The sequence below is a fragment of the Nycticebus coucang genome, chromosome 10 (assembly GCF_027406575.1).
Source record: "Nycticebus coucang isolate mNycCou1 chromosome 10, mNycCou1.pri, whole genome shotgun sequence".
Lineage (NCBI taxonomy): Eukaryota > Metazoa > Chordata > Mammalia > Primates > Lorisidae > Nycticebus > Nycticebus coucang.
The window spans coordinates 35,475,993-35,489,410 of NC_069789.1; positions in this window are offsets into that span (position 1 = coordinate 35,475,993).

Sequence of the window (13,418 nt, forward strand, 5' to 3'; positions counted from 1 at the left end):
GTAACACTGATGATCTATAGTCTGGCATCTCCATATACCCCCAAACTAGATGGCTATTATTGTAATTGTAGCTGCTCTTCTAAGAGCACTTGCCCATGCATTGGCTCATTTGCTTCTCACCATGACCCTATAAGGAAGATACTCTCTGACTCCCACACTCAGAAATCCTTGCACTAATCTCTCTTCCTCAGGATTGAATCCAATTCTCTTCCCTAACTAGAAATCCCATCACCTCCTTTCACTGAACACTTGATTCTTTCTTTCTAAACTCATTCCTAGTCAGTATCTTTCTGATGGCAATCCTTGCCTCAGAGCTAACAAGATCACCTTGTCTGTCCCCTTTTTGTTAATCTCTCTCCTTCCATCTCTGCCCCATCACTCTTAAGCATTAAAAGACACTACATTAGGACTTAGCACTAAGAGATAGCAATTTCCCGCAATTATAAACAGTGCTACTAGCTGGGCCTAGTGGCATACAAATGTAATCTCTTGCTCTAGGAGGCCTAGGTGGGAAGATGACTTGAAGTTAGGAGTTGAAGACCAGTCTGAGCTATAGCAAGACCCCTGTCTTACCAAAAACGAATAGAAAAATTATCCAGGTGTGGTGGTAGGTGCCTGTAGTCTCAGCTCCTTGAGAAGCTGAGACAGGAGGATCACTTGAGCCCAGGAGTTTGAGGTTGCAGTGAGCTATCTTGATGCCACTGCACTCTAGCCTGGGCAATAGAGCAAGACTTTATCTCAAAAATAAGTAAGTAAATAAATAAATACAATGCCACCAAAATGCAAATGGGGTCAAAAGGGGGACTTTTCATACTAGACATCTTCTGAGAGTCAACTCCAAGTTGGGAAGAGGTAAGTTGCTGACAGCTGGTTCCCTGTCCCATCTAGCATGTCAGTACACCTCCATCCTTAACCTTGCCTGGAAACCCTATTATCATCCACCCTTCTTTGTTCCCCACGGAGGCTGAACTGACTACATCCAGAGGTTCCCTCACCTTCCAGCTGCTGGCTGGAGGAGGTTAACAGAAATCAGAAGGTGACAGAAAGTAAGATCAGGTATTTATCTCCCTGGCTCCCTAATTTGCACTAATCTCTCTTCCTCCAGACTGAATCCAGGTGTAGCTGACAGTGGTCATGTGCTTCTTCAAAGGCCACAGATTTGTTAGGCAACCATCTCTGCCATGGTACCACATTCCCAGGGTCTGGGAACAGCCTTTCCCTGCCTCCTTCACACCTAGTGTTGGTGGGGTACCCACTGTTGCCAGCGCCAGTGGGAGAAGCCTTCCCTCAACATCCCTGTTCGTTCCCTTACCCCATATAACATCTTTTTAGTGTCCCTTCATTAAGTCTCCTCAGAGATTGACCTGCCAAAGGTTACTTTACAGAACAATGCTCAATAGCTGTAAATATCTTAGTTATGTTGCCAAGTTCACCCAGTATAGTAACATAAGAAAATGAAACTTAACAAAGTTAAGCTTCAAAGTACCACATACTGGGTAGCTCAAAACAACAGAAATTTATTTTCTCCCAACAGAAATTTATTTTCTCCCAGTCTGAAGTCTTAAATCAAGCTCTCAGCAGGGCCATGCTTCCTCTAAAACCTATAGGGGAAGATTCCTCCTGGCCTCTTCTGGCTTCTGGTGTCCCCTGACAGTCCTTGGCATTCCTTGGCTTGCCGGTGCTGCACTCCACTCTCTGCCTCTGGGGTCACATGGTGCCTCTGTCTTCTTGTGGCAGTCTCCTCTCTGTGTCATGTCCAAATTTCTGTTCTTAAAACAACACCAGCTGTATTGAATTAGGGCCCACCCTAAAGGCTTCATCTTAACTTGATTACACCTGCAAAGACCCCATTTACAAAAGAGGTCTCATTATTAGGACTTCAACCTACCTTGTTTAAAATAAGACAGTGTCTTATTTTAAGGTGTGCTCCCAAAGATGCGCTAGGTCTTATTTTCAGGGGACGCCTTATCTTTCCTGTAAGTAGGTCTTATTTTCAGAGGATGTCTTATTTTCAGGGAAACAGGGTATCTTTTGAGGGGCACACAATTCAAACTATCTTTAAAAGGTTTATAAATGTAAGCTGCTACGTGTCTGTGAGTGCTTAGTGTTGATCAGTACCTACCAGGTTGTCACCTGCATCTGCCACTGGACTTTCTTTCTGCGACTAGAAAGGGGAACTTAAGAAGAAACCAGCCTCCAGGACTTGTTCATTGCAGACACAGTCCTACTCATGAGCCAAAAGATCAGACCCTGTAATGAAGCCATGAAAATGAAAATGGTGGGCGGCGCCTGTGGCTCAAGGAGTAGGGCGCCAGTCCCATATGCCAAAGGTGGAGGGTTCAAATCTAGCCCTGGCCAAAAACCACAAAAAAAAAGAAAAGAAAATGAAAATGGTGAGAACTATAACGTACCCAAGTTTGTCAAAAACTTGGGAAAGTGCAGGTGGAAGATGCTGTCTATGGTGATATACAATCACGGAGGGTATATTTAGACTCTTCCGTCATGGAAAATGACACCATGTTCATGTTCTCATGCTTTCTTATCACTGGCTTTTCCTATGTTTGCTTTCCTGAGTCCATTATGGCAATTTCTAAAGTCTTTAACTCAAGGAAGAAAAAAAAGAAAGGAAAGAAAGAAAAGAAAAATAATCTCTGTTCTGAGACAACAGTCTCAGCTGCTTGGTTGTTCCAAACATAACTGATTATTTTTTTTTTTTTTACTGTTAAATCACTTTAATTGTAAGAGCAAGAGTTTGCCAGGCAAGTATAGGACAGACAGGTTATAAGGAAAGGAATACTAGGCATAAAGAACAACAGGAGGAAAGGTCCAGAAGAATAAAAGACCATGTTGTGTTCAGAGCATCCTAGGCATACAAAGTTAGGGAGTTCCCATGACCACTTTTGGGCTTACTAATTTACTAGAAGGATTCGTAGAACTCTTTTTTTTTTTTTTTAACTTGAACACAGATGTTTCATTCTCCTGTGTATTATATCCATCATTTTATTTCTAATTCTTTTTCCTATTTATGATTCAGTTGGTCACTTGAATTTCTTTGATATCATCACTATCTTTTACAAATAATCTGTTCTTCCCTTCTTCCAAGTTCATCTTTGTTTTCTTTTTTTATTATTAAATCATAGCTGTGTACATTAGTGCAAGCAAGGGGTCCAATGTGCTGGTTTCATATACAATATGAAATATTCTCATCAAACTGTTCAACAGAGCCTTCATGGCATTTTGTTAGTTATTGTATGTAGACATTTGTATTCTGCCTTTAGTAAGATTCACCATTCTAAGATGCACCGTAAGTGTGGCCCCACCATTACCCTCCCTCCACCATAACTTCCCTCCTCTCTTCCTCTTCCTTGACCCTTTCCTCATAGTCTTGTGCTATAGTTGGGTTATAGCCTTCATGTGAAATCTATAATTTAGCTTCATAGTAGGGCTGAGTACATTGGATACTTTTTCTTCCATTCCTGAGATACTTTGCTAAGAAGAATATGTTCCAGCTCCATCCATGTAAACACGAAAGAGGTAAAGTCTCCATCTTTCTTTAATGCTGCATAATATTCCATGGTATACATGTACCACAATTTGCTAGTCCATTCGTGGGTCGAGGGACACTTGGGCTTCTTCCATGAGTTTGCAATTATGAATTGGGCTGCAAGAAACATTCTGCTACAGATGTCTTCATTATATTGTGATTTTTCATCTTCTAGGTATATACCTAGTAAAGGAATTATAGGATTGAATGGCAGGTCTATTTTTAGGTCTCTACGTATACTCCAAACATCCTTCTAGAAGGAATGTATTAGTGTGCATTCCCACCAGCAGTGTAGAAGTGTGCCCTTTTCTCCACATCCATGCCAACATCTCTGGTTTTGGGATTTTGTTATGTGGGCTACTCTTACTGGGTTTAGGTGATATCTCAAAGTAGTTTTGATTTGCATTTCTATGATGATTAAGGGTGATGAGCTTTTTTTCATGTGTTTGTAGATCGTGCATCTGTCTTCTTTAGAGAAGTTTCTCTTCAAGTCCCTTGCCCACCCTGAGATGGGATCATGTGTTCTTTTCTTGCTAATTCGTTTGAGTTCTCTGTGGATTGTGGTTATTAGACCTTTATCGGAAGTATAACCTGCAAATATTTTCTCCCATTCTGAGGGCTGTCTGCTTGCTTTACTCACTATGTTCTGGGCTGTGCAGAAGCTTTTTAGTTTGATCAGGTCCCAGTAGTGTCTTTTTGATACTGCTTCAATTGCCTGGGGAGTCCTCCTCATAAAATATTCACCCAGGCCAATTCCTTCAAGAGTTTTTCCTACACTTTCTTCAAGTATTTTTATAGTTTCATGTCTTAAGTTTAAATCTTTTATCCAGTGAGAGTATATCTTAGTTAATGGTGAAAGGTGTGGGTCCAGTTTCAATCTTCTACAGGTTGCCAGCCAGTTCACCCAGCACCATTTGTTAAATAGGGAATCTTTTCCCCACTGAATGTTTTTAATTGGCTTGTCAAAGATCAAATAACAGTAAGTAGCTGGATTCAACTCTTGGTTTTCTATTCTGTTCCAGACATCTACTTCTCTGTTTTTGTGCCAATACCATGCTGTTTTGATCACTATCAATTTATAGTACAGTCTCAATTCTGGTAGCATGATTCCTCCTGCTGTGTTTTTATTGCTGAGTAATGTTTTGGCTATTCGAGGTCTTTTCCTGATTCCACATAAAACAAAGTATTATTTTTTCAAGATCTTTAAAATATGACAATGGAGTTTTAATAGGAATTGCATTAAAATTATATATTGCTTTGGGTAGAATAGACATTTTAACAATGTTGATTCTTCCCAGCCATGAGCATGGTATGTTTTTCGATTTGTTAACATCTTCAGCTATTTCTTTTCTTAAAGTTTCATAGTTCTCTTTGTAGAGATCTTTCACGTCCTTTGTTAGGTGTACTCCCAAATATTTCATCTTCTTTGGCACTACTGTGAAAGGAATAGAGTCCTTGACTGTTTTTTCAGCTTGGTTTTTGTTGGTATACATAAAGGCTACAGATTTATGGGTGTTGATTGTGTAGCCTGAGACATCGCTGTATTCCTTGATCACTTCTAAAAGTTTTGTAGTAGAATCCCTAGTGTTCTCCAGATATACTATCATATCATCTGCAAAGAGTGAAAGTTTGATCTCTTCTGACCCTATCTGGATACCCTTGATCGCCTTTTCTTCCCTAATTGCAATGGCTAAAACTTCCATTACAATGTTAAAGAGCAATGGAGACAATGAGCAACCTTGCCTGGTTCCTGATCTAAGTGAAAATTATTTCAGTTTAACTCCATTCAATACAATATTGGTCGCGGGTTTGCTATAGATGGCCTCTATTAGTTTAAGAAATGTCCCTTCTATACCAATTTTCTTAAGTGTTCTGGTCATGAAGAGATGCTGGATATTATCAAAAGCTTTTTCTGCATCAATTGAAAGAATCATATGGTCCTTATTTTTCAGTTTGTTTATGTGCTGAATTTATTTATAGATTTATGTATATTGAACCAGCCTTGAGACCCTGGGATAAATCCCACTTGGTTGTGGTCTATAATTTTTTTGATGTGTTGTTGGATTCTGTTTGTTAGGATCTTATTGAATATTTTAGCATCAATATTCATTAGTGATATTGGTCTATACTTTTCTTTTCTTGTTGGGTCTTTCCCTAGTTTGGGGATCAAGGTCATGTTTGCTTCCTAGAATGTGTTGGGTAATATTCCTTCTTTTTCTATATTTTGGAAGAGGCTTAGTAATATAGGTACTAGTTCTTGTTTAAAGGTTTGGTAGAATTCTGATGTAAAGCCATCTGGTCCTGGGCTTTTCTTTTTCAGGAAATTTTGTATAGTTGATGCTATTTCAGAACTTGATATAGGCCTCTTCAACATTTCCACTTCATTCTGGCTAAGTCTTGGTAGGTGGCATACCTCTAGGTATTGGTCAATTTCTTTCAGATTTTCATATTTGTGAGAGTAGAGTTTCTTGTAGTACTCATTAAGGATTTTTTTAATTTCTCAGGGGTCTGTTGTTATTTCATCATTACCATTTCTGATTGATGAAATTAGAGATTTTCCTCTTTTCTTCCTGGTTAGGTTGACCAAAGAGATCTTTTTTATTGATCTCTTCAAAAAACCACCTCTTGGATTTATTGATCTGTTGTATAATTCTCGTGTTTTCAATTTCATTTAATTCTCCTGTGATTTTGGGTATTTCTTTTCTTCTGCTGAGTTTGGGGTTGGAGTGTTCTTCCTTCTCCAGTTGCTTGAGATGTCCCATTAAGTTTTTGACTTCCTCTCTTTCCAGTTTTTTGAGGAAGGCTTGCAGTTCTATAAAATTCCCTCTTAGGACTGCCTTTGCAGTATCCCAGAGGTTCTGGTAATTCATGTCTTGATTGTTGTTTTATTCCAAAAATATGGTGATTTCCTTCTTAATCTCATCTATAACCCATCTATCCTTCAGCATAAGGTGGTTTAGCTTACATGTTTTTGTATGGGTGTGCAGGTTCCCGTTGTTATGCAGTTCAACTTTTATTCCATGATGGTCTGAGAAGATGCAAGGAATAATTTCTATTTTTTTAAATTTGCTGAGGTTAGATTTTTGGCCTAGAATATGGTCGATTTTGGAGTATGTTCCGTGGGCTGATGAGAAGAATGTGTATTCAGTTTTGTTGGGAAGAAATGTTCTGTAGATGTCTGTTAAGTCCAGATGTTGAACGGTTAAGTTTAAATCTAAAATTTCCTTGCTTAGCTTCTTTTTGAAGGATCTAGCCAGCACTGCTAAAGGGGTGTTAAAATCTCAAACTGCTATGGAACTGGAGGAAATCAAGTTGCTCATGTCTGTTAGAGTTTCTCTTATAAATTGAGGTGCATTGTGGTTGGGTGCATAAATATTAATAATTAAAATCTCATCATATCGAGTATTACCTTTAACAAATATGAAGTGTCCATCCTTATCCTTCCTTATTTCAGTTGGTTTAAAGCCTATTGCATCTGGGAATAGGATTGCAACACCTGCTTTCTTCTGCTTTCCAGTGCCTGGAGTATAGATGAGCATCCCTTCACCTTGAGTCTATATTTGTCTTTTAATGTAAGATGCAATTCTTGTATGCAGCAGATATCTGGCTTGAGTTTTTGTATCCCATAGCCAATCTGTGCCTCATTAGAGGACAATTTAAACCATTCACATTAATTGAGAATATTGATAAGCCTTTTGAGAGTCCAGTGGACATTTTAATCCTTTTGTGACTGTGGAAGTTGGAATTTGATCAAAATTTTCTGGGTGGGTTTACTTTTGTGGTGGAGGATTATGCTGTTCTTTATGAAGGATAGCTCTGAGAATATCCTGGAGATTTGGTTTAGTTATGCCAAATTTCTTCAACATGTGAATGTCATTGAAGTTTCTCCGTAATAAATGAAACTCAGTTTAGCTGGGTACAGGATCCTGGGTTGAAAGTTATTTTGTTTTAGGAGATTAAAAGTCAATGACTATCCTCTTCTAGCTTGAAAGGTTTCAGCAGAGAGATCTGTAGTTATTCTAATATTTTTGCCCTTGTAGGTGATGGTTTTCTTTTCTGGCTGCTTTCCGAATTTTATCCTTCATATTAACTTTAGTGAAATTGATTATGATGTGTCTGGGGGATATCTTATTTGGGTTGAGTCATGCTGGAGTTCTCAAACTGTCCACCATCTGAATTTCAGAATCTCTTGGCATGTCTGGAAAGTTCCCCTTCATAATCTCATGGAGAAGAGACTCTGTGCTTTGTGAGGCCACTTTGTCACTTTCAGGGATCCCTATACAACGAATATTGGTTTTCTTCGAATTATCCCAGAGCTCTCTGAGAGAGTCATCTGTTTTTGCCCTCCATTTCTCTTCCTCTTTGAGAGTTTGGGAGCGTTTCAAAGCTTTGTCTTCAGTGTCAGAAATCCTTTCTTCTGCTTGCTCCATTCTATTACTGAGGGATTCTACTGTGTTTCTCAGGTCTTTGAGGGCTGCAACTTCTTGTCTTAATGTGTCAAAATCTTTGGTCATTTGGTCTTCGAATTCGTTTAATTCTTGAGATATCTTTTGGGTTACTGCTTGGAATTCTAATTCGATCTTATTTGCTATCCAGATTCTGAATTTGATTTCTGATATCTCAGCTATTTGTTTGTGGATGGGTTCTTGTGCTGTGTCTGCCCCATTGATCCTTGGGGGAGTTGATCTATTCTGATTATTCATATTGCCAGAGTTTTTCTGTTGATTTCACCTCATGATTGTTTTTCACCATTGCTTCTGGATGTCCTCAGAGTTGGGGAGGTGTCTCTCCAAGATTAGACCCCAGTGGGATCACTCTATTGTTGCCGGACCTTTGTAGGGAGTGACCCTGTGTAGTTCCTCTGGGGCTGCCTCAGCCAGGCAGTTCTGCTTGTGGAAGCAGCTCCGGCATGTGACACACCCAGATCCAGCAACAGGGCAGGAGGTTCTGGGAGTTCTGGGAGTACCTGGCACCCAGTGACTTTGGCACAGAGAGCCCAAGGCTCCAGCAGTCTCTGGCCAGGAGAAGGGCTCTGCGCATAGGCAGGGAGGCCTCCGGAGGGCGCGCAGCTACCAGAGTCCCTGGCCAGAAGAGCGGGCCAGTGTGGAGGCAGGGAGAGTACAGGAGGGAGGATACAGGGTTGTGTGGCTCCCGCAGTTCCTGGTCAGGGCATGCGGAGGCCCAGCGTTCGCGAGTCACGGGTCGCGGCGCAGCTCTTATGGAGGTCCAGACAGCGCCAAGCCCAGGAGTTTGATGTTGCTATGAGCTGTAACGCCACAGCACTCTACCCAGGGCCACAGCCCGAGGCTCCAGTGTGCCAAAACCGGTCTCACTCTGCCCCTGAGGGTTAAGGCTGTAAGGCAGCTCAGTCCCCACCTTTAGGCTGCTCAGTCACTAGGTTACTAGCTCCTGCTCGATCCTTGGTCTGCGATCCTGATAGCGGAGCTTGCCGGGGCAGTTCTCTCACAATGGCTTCCTGCTTCCCACAGCCAAACACTATTAGCCCCGTCCAGCTCAGCAGCTCAGTCTGGGGCCCTAGACAATGCCCAAAGTTCTCCACACTCCTGCTCAAGCTCTCCCCAAGGCAGTTCAACTGAGTGCCAAGTCCAAGAACACTGAAACAGTTCACAAGTAAGGTCTTTCCGGTTTGCAGTCTCACTGCTGCTTGTACTTACAGCTGCCAGCGGGAGTAGGTTGATCGAACACATGCAACCACTTGCCAGTTTTCCATGTTTTTATCCTCCTCTTGGGGTCCAGAAGTCCCTTGCTGACTCCCTGTATCCTCAAAGGGATGATTATAGGCAGATCCCACCAGCCAGAGATGCCTGTAGTCTTATCTCCCCAGACTCACCGTGCCCAATTGCAGGGTAGCTGTTACTCAGCCACCATCTTGCTCCACCTCCCATAACAGATATTTTTAACAGTCATTTTTTTATAGAATCAAGAGAGAAAAATCTGGGTACATCTATAGATCAGATTGAAGATCTAAAATTCTTAAGTCACAAACTATAGGTCCTATAAAATCAACTGAGCATTTTAATTAACAAGTTTTAGCACCCTGAGTAAAGCATTATCCAAACTCCTCCACCTGACTTGTAAGACTCTCAGTAATCTCACTTAACCCTGTACACTCTTCATATCCCATCACACATCACTCATTTCATTTATTCATTCAACAACTAGCAATCACTTACTAGTGATTGCTTGAGATAAATTCACTATTTATGGTATAGATTTTTGATAAGTAAGGTCCTCCAGCCCCCACTGGAACTCTACAACCAGCTGGGGTGAGATTCCAGGAGGAGCTACAGCCCAGGAACAGACCCAGTGGGAGGAGGCCCAGCACACACACAGCCCATTGCAGAGTGGCACACAGCAAGGGGAAAGAAGATCTATAGCAGCCACCATTTCAGTACCATGGGAGAGGGCAGGGAGGGTGTCCTCTGAACTAATTGATTAATCCCACATCCATTAGGTTACAACTCATGGTCAGGAATCATCTGTCCTTATTCAACTGGGAGCTCAGTTTGGCCAAAGGGGTACCCATAACCAGGACAAGGCAATTAGCAAAAATCCTTCACAGCTGGTTAATATGACCTTTAAAGTGAATTGAAAACTGTGCGTGTTCTGCTAGCTATGCCAGCCAAGGGCCCTTTAAGATAGTCAAAATGATTCAAGATGACCTAGAGGCCCCCCACCTTGCTAGTAGCAAATAACCCCATAGATGTCCCAGATGCAAATTGACAGTGGGAACCCAACTGAGGTGGCCCAGGTCACCATGCCTCCCCACTGAAGCCCCAGATGCAAATGGACAGTAGGGATTCAATTGGTGCCAAGATTCCCTTTAAAACTAAAGACTAGGGCTCTGACATTTGGGATGGCATGGCGAAGTGGAGATAGAATTCTCATGGACTCATTCTCCTATCTAAAGTTTTGGTTACTTCTCTTGTGAGATAACTATAAGAATGTACACATTAAGGATGTGATGCCTTAATGAATTTAGGGGACCCTCATTTGGGAGGACATATTTGCAACAGACTGTTTGTGTGCCTGCCTTAATGGATTGGGTGGGATCTCATTCGGGAGGACCCTGTTTGCAACAAACTGTTTGCTTGTGACATCTAAAGACAGAGAGGTGATCTGCTACATAGGGACCCTTTATATGTAGGGCCCAACCTTTTTGATAATTGGCAGTTTCACTTGGTAGATATCTTTTCAGGCTGGGTACAGGCTTGTCCTACCTGAGTGAAAAGGGCATCTAACTTTCCAAATGGGCCCCTACTAGGAGCTACTGGCCCAGAACAGGGAATTTGCTGAGTTCCTGCACATCTATACCAACAAGCTTCAAAAGATGACAGGATAATAGGATTCAGCTGTCCCAGAAAACAGGCCAAGCAGATGAAGGATGTCATGCTGGTGATGAACACTGTGGGCAGGCAGCCACAGAGGCAGCTCAACAGCTCCTCCTCAAGGAATCACCATGTTTGGCCCATGGTGGTGTCCATCAGAGAAACCTGGCTTCCCACAGTCAGCATACTACATAGCATCCTGTGGTAATCCCTGAGCTTCTTTGCATAAACCCCCAAGAGGAACCTGAATGATAATAGACCTTCCTTTGTAGCAGAAGAAACCCAGCAAGTAAGCAAAGCCCTATATCTAGAATGAAAATTATGTGGAACCCACCTAAAGTGCAATAAGGTATTGCCGCTTGCCTTCCTCTGCATGAGGATAGCCCTTTAAGAGCAGGCTTATGTTCAGCTCCTAACAAAGAGTTTATGAGGGACCCTTCCTAGCACCCCAAGGTAAGTATTACATTGCTCCTCCCCCCATAGATATGGAAGGGTAAATTAACAGTGAGGAATATGCTGTAGAGGCAATGGGCTGGAAAGAAACATGGCAAAAATATTTTCTGTCTCCCCAACTTTTCGGGAACTGAAGCCTGCATCCCTGCCTTAGGCCAGTGGTCTGGAGGGGCAGGGATCTCTCTGAATATGGGATTAATCCGGGCAGAAGTCACAAGATCATTGCAGGGGCCATGAGATTGTCTTGGCCCATGATGGGATTATGGGATCAGAACCCTTTAAAAGTTCTGTGCTTTTGCTCAGAAGGAGGAATTTGGATTTTGAGACTCTTGGCCATTTCCCACCTTTACCAGCAAAGAAAGTAACAAACTTCTTTTGCTTTCTCCTCAAAAAAAAAAAAAAAGCGATTAATCACTTACTATTTGCCTAGCAGATGCTAGGATTGAATTGTGCCCCTCAAAAAGATATGTAGAAATTTCAACCCTCAATACCAGTGAATGTGACCTTATTTGGAAAGAAGCCATTGTCATCAAGTTAAGATGAGGTCATACTGAATTAGGTGAGCCCTAAGGCAATGTGACTGGTGTCCTTATCAGAAGAGGAGAAGAAACACAGATCCAGACATAGGATGGTAGTGGTCCCCAACCTTTTTGACACCACAGACTCGTCTCATGAATGAAAATTTTTCCACAGACAAGGGAGGGGAGATGGTTTGGGGATGATTCAAGCATATTACATCTCAGATCATCAAGCTTTATATTCTTATAAGGAGCACAATATAGATCCCTCACATGTGCAGTTATATACCAACATTAGCTTCTAGTCCATCCTTCAAAGCAATTTTGGAATTTGTTTTCTGGAATGGCCAACATAGCAGCCATCATATTACCCTTGATGTCCTCAATATCATCAAAATGTCTTTCTTTCAATATTTTCTGTATCTTTGGGTTTAAAAAAAGAGTCATTAGGGGCCATATTAGGTGAGGAGGGAGGGTGCCCTAATATAGTTATTGATTTACTAGCTAAAAACTCCCTCATAGACAGTACCCATGTGAGCTGGTACATTGTCATGATGCAAGAGTCATGAGTTGTTTGCCAAGATTTTTAGTTAAGATTTTCCTATAAAACCAGCATATGGTGCCCCATGATTGCATTAATATACACAGCTATGATTTAATAATAAAAAATAAATTAATTTAAAAAAAAAAGACTTTCCTGTTTCTCTATCGATGTTTACTTGGTCTGCTATGCTTCTCACAGTTAGCTGACAATTTTGATGTACAATTCAATTGATGAAACATCTGCCATATTTTCATCAGCTCTGCTCATTAATGGCTGCTCTGACCTCAATCAATGACATGTTCTCTCCTCAGAAAAACATTAAATCCATTTATATGCTGCCCTTTTCTTCATGACAGTATTCCCCATAAACATATAACGTGTCCCTGATTTCACTTTTACTCTTACCAAGTTTAAAAGAAATTTAATGTTTGTTCATTGCTCTAATTCAAGCTCTGACATTTTCATGACAGCTCACAAAAACACACAACAGTTGTGAATACCGCTCAGCAAGACACCATGTGTTGACATGAACACAACTGTGAGACACTGATATACCATGTTATAAATCTTACCACGCTGTTTGTACAGTACTGCCAATGTAAGTGCACAGTGGCAAGTTCACAAACTTAATTGTGATATCTTTAATGCAGCATTTAGCATATAGTAAATACAATTTGGTGATTGTGTTATTCTTGTTCTTGCTGTTATTGGCTAAAGTATTTTAGATTCGTTTACTAGATTAGATCATTTGAAAGGTGTTAAAAACAAAAATATTTCTTTTATATGCCACTGAGACTGTATTAGGTAGATTCTATTCCACTTAATTTAGCAAACCATACCTCAGTAAATACCTGTTGGTTGACCTATGGCCTCCAACTTAGATCTCAGGCCAAAAATTGAACCACTTCTCCCCCCGACCTCCCACCACTTCCACTGCCACCACCCCAGTGCAGGCCATCTTCACCTCTCACCTGGATGACTACCACACCCTCTCCTGGTGCTGCTCCCAC